Below are 9,517 nucleotides of genomic sequence, written 5' to 3' on the forward strand. Positions count from 1 at the left end.
CACTGTACACGACACAGGGCAAAGGAAATCCGTGTTCGGCAACTATGTTAAATGCCATGTACGTAAATTTTACAACGCTACTCATTCGAAGCGCGCACAGGTACATATTGAAGAACAGCTTTCCAGGGTACATAATTTAGTGCGTAATTTACACTAATTTTCCTCTAACCACGACACATAATAATTTGAATATACTGCACCGAAAAACCTAGAGCGAATTAAATTGTGTGTCGACCCCTTCCTGTGTATACATATAGTCTTTCCTATGCATTAGGTTTTTTGCGTAATGCATTACCAGTTGACAGCCATGTGTACTCTGTTCATGTGTACTCATGTGTACTCTGTTTACATTACAGTTGTTTATTAGTTTACTCATTTGTTTTGCAACTTATGAAATGCCGGTGTATATTTATTTTCAACATTTGACATAACCCTGTATGTTTTGTAAGGACAACCCAGGACGTGCATTTCTCAGAACCCAGTCAACTGCCAGAAGTGACTCAAACACAGGCCACCAGTAAGTGGACATCAGTTTCAATTTCACATTATGCAGTTGGCTGCTGCCTTGTACCGAGGCTTTTTTTAATGAGATGGTGTTGTTGTTCTAATGCACATTTTAACCACAAAGGTGCGATCATGTCTCACAGAGGCTGCTATTCTCTGCGAGGGACGTGTTCTCGTGTTCGTGAAGCATTTGTGTTTGGCAGTATTGTCGCCCAATGAGTCAGATATAAACACTGTAACTCGCCACTGCCGGCAAGTAGTTGCGAGAAACACAATATATTATGACGCTGTAAAGTTCTGTTATTTCATTAATTCGAAGGAAAGTTTTGTAGCAGAAAAAAAGGTTGATATTCCAGGTAAACATGTCTTTTTCTCACAAGTTATTTCAAGTTATCTCACAAATTCGTGACTTATGAATAGATTTTAATTCATTCTTTAGTAATGCTTCTAAAGGAGACTAGAAATAGCATGTGACTACCTCTCCAATCAGCAGATCATACACTTACAGTCATAAGTGGTAGTTCCATGCAGTCTCGCACTCTATATAACCTTTCCTTTCAGCAGCATCGAAACTGGTGGCTGCGTTTTCAGAAGGAGGAGTACACTTGGCACTGTATATGTATGTGTGAATTCGGTTTTCTTTGTATGTGTCGGCTCACTGACACAAACAGTGCAAAAATCAGTTGTACCATGAGGCTGACGACGCCTTCTGCTGCTAGAAATGCGGCACTTCATATTTTATAGTACTGCATGACATTTACATCAAAGCTAGCACATAAAATGATCAAGAAAACTAACCGCTGTCATAGCTGTTTTCCTCAAAGAAAGCTTGTCCTTTATGGGTTGCGTTAATCTGAGCTCTCCACCGATGTTTCAGTAGTATTATCCCTTAGTGAGTGAGAGATCGGGGGCAATAAATCGTGTTAGTGTTTAAATGGTGTTCTAATTATGTGTATTTGTTCCAACAAAGTTGTCTAGATTACTTTATCGTGTAGTGTAAAGCTTATGAAACCATCAGCAATTACTGAGTTGCTAACATGCATATGCATTTGTCACTATACAGGTGGGACTCGGCTGTACTACTACAGTGCTGCGGAAATTACCAGCACCAGCGGCTTTGCAACAGCTGTTTCACAGCATGTCGGTATGTGCTAATTATGTTGGGATGGCCCGGGCTAGTATTATGGGCCACTGCTACTCTGTATTGTGGCAGATCCATATGATAAGTGATGTAATGGCACAGCGAAAACCTGTGAATGTTTTACTATGGTACATAAAAAGGCTCTCCTTTTCGTCACTGGAGCAGGAAAGAAGAGCATGCAGGCACTCCTGAATGTACATATATTTCAAAACATGAGAGACATATCATATATATATATATATATATATATATACATACATACATACAATTAAACTAAAGGCAGGGTCATTCCATCTTTCATCTTGAATTGACTTGTACGGCGCAAAAATACAACGCAGACCACAGAGAAGCCCGCGTGTTAACAGGTTTGATACACACAACAATTGAACAGATTTGATACTTCAGGTGTGCTATTTTACGCAAGGGGGAAGGGAAAGGGGAGAAAACCAGAAAAAAGAGGAGTGGAAAAGAAAGGAATCATGCCAAAAAGCATGAGAAACATCGTGCAGCCAGGATCACCAGCAGGACATGTAAAAAGCACTCTGATAAAATTACATACAGGGCAACCTTACGTATTGTTTGTTTCAATCAACTCAGATCACATGCAGCCATTACTGCAATGAAGTTGTTTCCTTATGTCATATGAGGGAATGATGTGGGCCCAAAAGCCTGTTTAGAGCTGAAGGATTATGTTCCATGCTAGCCTCATTACCTGCTTTTTTATCATATTGTTATCAGCTGCTTATGTTAGGGACAAAAAGCAAGAGTACCAGCTTTTTCCTGATTAGCCATTCCACACAACATGTCTTTATGACTATATGTACATGCAGGTGATCCATAGATGAAAAATATTCAGTACAGTAGAATCTCATTACAAGATACACTTGGTTGTAAGAGACATCTGAAAATGGTTTGGTTGGTTTTCCGATGTTTGCCACGTTAACAACACTGTACACAAGAGCCACCTTTGTTACTAACGACTTTTTAAGTATTCACTACTTCGAAGGGACACAACCCAGACACATTCACTTCATGCACCTTGTGTGCTCCGAAGGGCGTAAAGATCACGCAATCCTCATACAAGTCAACTGTGCATGTCTCTTTAAGCATGAACTAGAAAAGGAGGGCAACGAGGACAGTGCAGGGCAGAAAGTGTCGACAGTTGAAGCTGATGAGCGTCTAAGAGCACCTCAAAGGTACTGCGAGCAACAAGGCTCGCAAAATGAAGTGTTTAACTTCCAGAAGTTAGGAAGGAAGCTAACACAATCTACAGTCACTAAAAAGCTGTGAATGTCTTCTTTAAAGGGCCCCTAAACCACCGAGGTTGAAATTTAATTGCGGTGTTGCAGTTGTACATGTTAAGGCAAGGAACACGTAGCCACGAGAATTTTTCGAAAAGGTGCAGTAATAGTGGAGCTATGTGTGTTCGATTATCGAAAAGTAGTCCCCACTCATTTTAGTCTTTCATCTGGTACACGCCATCTGGGCAGTATCGTCTTTTCCTCGCCTAGTACACCTCCAAATGTTACGGCACAGTCCATCACCAACGAGCTCTGCTGCTGCTGCGCTGGCCCGTCGTCCTGCGAGGGGTGGCGCTAATGAGCTCGCCAGTACAATGGAGCTGTATGGTGGCTCGTGTTGAAGAGCCTCATAGGGAAACTCTTCTGTTGGCGTTTCTGTTCTTTGCCCCCATTGGCTGCCTACAATAGCAACGCGAGCAACGCGACGAGGAAGAAGGAGTGTGTATTTGCTTGCAGGCCTTGCCAGCAGTCGTACACTTTCGTTCGACCAATCGACAGCACCGGAAACTGGTGACATCACCAGAGACAGCCTGGTGATGTCAGGACAAACTGGGGGGTGCAGGATAGGTCCAGAGAGGCGCACGGGGTCGTTCTTCATATTGTTCTGCTCCCACAGTGCTACGCACTGTGGCGCTTGGCATCGTCAACTGTGACGGCATTCTGATTTTGATGCGCGTGTTTACTTGAAATGTTCAAAAAATGTCAAGAAGTGGTTCAGGGGCCCTTTAAGCCACGCTGAGCAATTATTCCTTCAGATATATCTAAACATACTTTAGTGATGATGCATAATAAAGTGGTCCAGTCTGGCTCCTCAGTGTTTTAAAATTTTTGGTTTCGAGAGACATGTTTCCCGTGCCTCTTGAGTATCTCTTCTAATGAGGCTTAACTGTAATGTACACACACAAATGTGTAACTCCTCCTGCAAGTATTATTCATTAAGCCTGGTCACTGATGTGCGAAGCTTGTGGTTAAGTTTTTATGTCCGTACTTTTTAGAGCTATGTTTATTAATTCAGGCTGTTCTTATTGGTTCTTCAATGCAGGAGACAATGCCTACGAAATTATTGGCCCTGATGACGAGAGCCCTCAAGGGGCAAACGACATCTCTGTTGCAGAAGTGAGCCCGATACCACCTGAAGTTACCATGACAGGTGACACGGCAGCAATAGATACAGAGACGGCCATGTCTACTGCAGCTGCAGCAGTGTACGAGGCAAGCACCAGAAGCATCAGAAGGAACCGCATCAGGCCTGGTAGAGCAACATGTGTGCTATCACTGTGACTTTTTTTGTAGTGCATACAACTCATTTGCTCAACATACAAAAGCTTTTCACCACGACTGTGAGCCAGTGTTTTTGTGCAGCAAGTGTACGACTAAGTTAGCTGTTATAACACAGTACAAGCATGACTTTAAGATGTGCAAACATATTACAGCTGTTGCCTCCCCAGCCAGCCCACATAGCGACAACAATGTGGAACACATGGTGGGACACACCTCTTCTCCATTAGAAGATAGTAGAGACTGTCAGTGTTGTTGCTAGATTAACTGGTCTTTGTAGGCAACTAGAAGGACAACACAGGTATCATAAGATTGTTGTTGATGTTGTTGTTGAAGAGGTAAAAAAGAAGTTTGATGCAGCTGAAGTGCCAACTGATATTGAGCAAATCAAAAACAACCACCTGAGAAAGCAACACTATCGAAATTTGGGTATCTATGTGCCGCCAACTCTGGTAAGGATGGCATAGGACAGAAGTGTGATGAAAATCACACAGACACTGCTGTTCTATCACTGGTCACAGTGAGCAGTGACTTGTAGGGCAAGAGAGTCAACTGAAACAAACATTATGGCATAGTATCATGCTCCCATGTGACCACTTTCCATGTTATTTTGCATGATACAGCTCTACCTCCAGAAACGAGACTGCAACTTGTCTGTAAAAAGCTTTCACAAAAAATTATTCATAACACTATTAACACAGCAGTATCTTCTTTTTTTTGTGGGTTCGAGGTTTCCGGGTGTCCATTAATGCAAAAATTGCGGAAAAAAAGAACGTGTCGTAATTACACCTTTTTACCAAGTACAAGGGGGACAGAACTTTTCTAGTCATGCATCTTCATCATGCTATTAAGTTTTTAAATGCCTTTTATAATTATTATTACCAGTTATATCTGAGTGCATTGTACGCATTTAGCAGGTGTAAAATCAGGTCAGTTGGATCAGATGCCTTATCTGCAAGAGAGCCCTATATTCAAGAAATTTGAATTAAAATTGGTACGTTAGAGACGCAGTCTTTCAGCACTTTATTGCCTGTGGTTTAAGCATTGCTCAATACTTTTGTGGATGGCAGTTTCAACCGGCACAGCACCGCGCTTTGTCACGGTCACTTGTCTTCAAAGCGGTGTTTACCATTTGTGTTGATGTGTTTGTGTATTCATAGAGCAAGTTTTTAATTTATTTTTTTTCCGCATTCTTGTGCTTGCACTAAGCTTGTATAAGTCAGTTAAAAAATGTGCGCCCCTATAACGAACTGTTCTGTTGAGCTTACACTTGCAAATAACAGTGTTCAGGTGGCCGCACTTCTATGTACGTGCACCGATAGCTTTGTGTATGTTCTCATGTTTGTATAAAGCTTATATAAGCTAGTTACAAAATGTATATCACTAAGCATTGTGATATTCTTTAAAGAACTGCTTGGTTAGTTTCACACTTGTGAATTAGTATTGAGGCGGTGGTATTTCCATGTAGGCCCACTGCTAGCTTTCTGTGTGCTCACGTGTTTGTATTAAGCTTTTACAAGGGAGTTACAGCATGTACGTCACTAAGCGCTGTGATATTTTTAAAGAACTGCTTTGTTGGTTTTACACCTGTGAGTAATACTACTTGGGTGGCACTAGTCATGTGTAGGTACACAGGGACCATTTGTATACATTATGCTCATGTAAAGCAGCTACAAAGTGTATGTGACTAATCACTGTGATATTTGTTGAAGAATTGCTGTGATGGTTTTACACATGTGAATAATAGTGGTCAGAACACAGTACTTGCGATGTATAGTTGAATTTATACAGTGCCAAGACATGGGCTGTATACGTACCAAAAGAAATGTATGTCATTATATTGTTGTGATTATTACTGTTTGGATTTTATTAAACTCTAATAAAATTGTTTCTTGTATCTATTGAGGTATGGCAAGTTGTCATGCAACCAAACTGAGGACCTGAACTTGTGCATACAAATAAGCAGCTAATTTAAGAGTATACTGCTCATATTCTGCGAAACCAGTTTAACAAATCCTGTACTACAATGCTGGAAAAATGACAGAGCTGACAGGGGTGTACAGAAAAAGTTCTGCACTGGCTGAAGGACTGCCCCACACTGAAGTTGGTAATGTTGCGTTTATTGAAGTAGAACAGGAAGTGCACTTCTATTATAAATGTGACAGTCAATGCAGAAACATAAGGCAGACGAGCAGATGTGGCACATTTTTTTCAGGGCCCTCCATGCCTACTACTGCATTTCTAGACTTCCTGTACTCTTCGTATAAGCCCCTGTTCAGCCAAGGTTTTTACTCCATGACAGTTGTTCTACCGGGTTCGTAGCAATACTGAAGAAAAAAATTCAATGGTTTTCAAGAACTTCCGAGGCCCCGACACAGTAACTTCAAGGACCTCGGGCGATATTTTTAGTAGTTTGGACAGGCAATAACTTGTTCAACATCGTTAACTTTAATGCAAACAAAAGAAAACAAAACAAATCGCATTTCACTGATTTCAAACATTTGAAAGACTGCTAATTTGCCTTTCACCGCCCATCACTAAAAGCACACAAGGAAGCATTTCAATAAAGCGCTCAAAGTTTTACTACAATAGCACAATTAACTACTTGGACCTGCAACATTTGCAGTTTCTGAATACTGTTTGGTTTGACAGTGTATGTGATGTCATCTGTTGCCTCAGCTTTTCACCATCAAATAAGCTATAGTCATTTGTAATTTCCTTTTATTGTGTCTGTAGCTCTCGATTTACTCATCACGGCTTTTCTTTGAATGCCTCCACTGTTGAGCTTCCTGCTTCTGCTCCTCCAAGTAAATTTGTCGTCGGTTCCATGTGCCTAAAACTGGTATCTGCAGCTCCTTTGTAATTTCAACTTTAAGAATGTCGCTTTCCTTCTATTACCTCCACAGACAATTCTCTGTGACATGCGAATAGTGTTACAGAAGGAAAAAAAAACGCTTGGCAAAGTCTGCTAAATCTAGCCAAGTGTACAAGTTTAAAGACTTTCTAGTACTTCTAAAAATTCAAGGCTTTTCAATGCCTTGAAAATGGCATTTTAGAAATAAAGGGTTTTCAAGGATCGCTACTAACCCTGGATTCTAGCACCTAAACAATTTTACAAGCTTATTTTGGCATGGAGTTCGGAAATCCATGCTTTTTAGCTAACGCTGCACTATCTCTGTACATTGAAACCACGAGAGCGCAACCATTTTGCAGTAAAGAAAAATACTGAAAGCTTTTAATACCACTGCTTTTCTATGGAGCTTCGCATGGCCTAGTTGAGTTTACGAATGTGCCTGGTTTTGGTGGACGTTTCTTCGACATTTTTCTGTGAGAAGTAGATGACTAACCCCCGTATTCAGAAATGTATCTTAATAAAAAGCTCATGCTTGACTTTATATAAACGAAGCCTGGTGCGAACGTCCCCCAGACGCTCACTGCCTTTCTTTTGGCGCGTTCACGACTTGCGTCATTTAGATCAAGTCAAGCATGGGCTTCAACTTATGATGCATTTCTGAAAATGGGGGTAAGCGTGCGCAATTCCGGGCAACGCATTGTGCCATTGACACTGAGAGGAAACGGGGAAAACAAAGTTAACGCCCTATGCTCCTAAACTTTCGCGTACCTGTGGTGTGCGTGTATCGGGGAAGAAGAAACAGCGCAAACGCCAGGAGGAAAAAAAAGCATCAACCACACCAGCGCTTCGTGGTGTGGTCCATGTTTTTGCGTCGTCCTTGTGTTGCGCTGTTTCTTCTTCTAAAATGCTCAACCAACTAGCCGGCAAGTCCATCCTGTGCATATATATTGAACACAAGTATAAGTGCAGATGGTCTTCGAAGCTTTTAGAACGAGCACTGCCACAGGACACGAGCAGTGCACGCGTAACAAGTGGACACATTAGTCATTTAAACATGCGTGCCAATGCATGTGACGTGGCTATCGGCATAAGCAGTCTCCAAATGCTGGAATGCATGCTCTTCAAAACGCTAACGATCCGCTGCTAATGCAGGACAACAGCTCACAGCGGACTGAACCGAACTCTAAACTAATGCACTTGAAAAGAACGCCTACACGGCAGCGTGAGGCACGTCAAAATGCCTGGTACTGGCGTCGCAGTTGACCACATACGAATGGAACTGGCGGAAAAGAGAAACAGAAATGCTCACCAGTATACGCGCGAATTAAATTCACATACGTGGATGGTTGGCACGATACTTTGTATCCGCGTATTTTCGGAGAACATATAATGCATGGACTGGAAAAGCACTCGATCGTGAGCTGAACGGCACATTTGTTATTTTCCTGGCGTGACGACAAGCCGTGAATAGTTCTCACGTTGTCGTCTACGTTGTATTCCTTCGTTAGTCGCAGCAAGGAATGGAAATGATGCAAACGCAAACGTATTCCAGTACACAGCAGCACAGCACACTGCAGAGAAACTCCACCCACCGCAGCCAATTTCTCAAATACATTTGTTATATATATATATATATATATATATATATATATATATATATATATATATATATATATATATATATATATATATATATATATATATATATATAACCTCTAAAAGAACACGACTGAGCGTGGTGGCTCTGTGGTGTAATGGTTAGGATGTGTGCTTAGAATTGTATAGATGCGAGTGTACGCGGTTTCAAATCCACGTGATGTATAGAGCAATGTGGTTCTTCATGGGTATGTGATTCCCTTGACTATCGTGTTCTAATTAGATTATGTGACTCCTGATTATGAAATTTGCGAAGATAATTGCGAATTAAATGTTAATTAGCTTTTCTTTTCTCCGCAGTGTCGTTCGGGACGCATACGCATAGGCCGATTCCGAGCAGTCGCGCCCCATGGTAGGCAGCATATAGCCAGGAAAAATGGCTAAGTTCCTGCATAACTTTGCTCACGCCTATTCTGAAGGCCGCTTGGAATTGGGCCACTGACTCTGAGGAGCCGCCTAGGGAACGGTATATCAGCGGCCCTTATTTGATGTGATTTCCTGCCTGCATGCGCGGCCAGGACTTCGCTAAGAGGGTATTGGGAAGAGTTCTAGCACTCTGTTTGGGGGAGTAGAAGTACTCGGTCTGGTGGAGTGCCACTACCCTTGCGGTGAGAGTATTAGCACTCTGCGGAAGAGTACTAGCAATCCCTTGCGATGGAGTAACAAAACTCTGTGAAGAGGAGTTGACCTACTCTCTCTCAAAGAGGGTCGATATACTCTCGAAAAGAGAGTGAAATATGGGACAAGCCGCTACTCCCTCAAAGAGAGTGCCCGGAACTCTCT

General features: G+C 41.9%; 1 long non-coding RNA gene across 1 annotated transcript; it reads left to right on the forward strand.

The window, feature by feature from the left end:
- The first annotated feature begins 439 nt into the window (after positions 1-439).
- LOC139057018 (uncharacterized) lies at positions 440-4,151 on the forward strand. Its single transcript, XR_011512516.1, has 3 exons — positions 440-517; positions 1,568-1,648; positions 3,989-4,151. It is a non-coding gene; the product is annotated as an uncharacterized lncRNA (long non-coding RNA).
- Positions 4,152-9,517: the final 5,366 nt, after the last annotated feature.

The sequence above is a fragment of the Dermacentor albipictus genome, chromosome 3 (assembly GCF_038994185.2).
Source record: "Dermacentor albipictus isolate Rhodes 1998 colony chromosome 3, USDA_Dalb.pri_finalv2, whole genome shotgun sequence".
NCBI lineage: Eukaryota > Metazoa > Arthropoda > Arachnida > Ixodida > Ixodidae > Dermacentor > Dermacentor albipictus.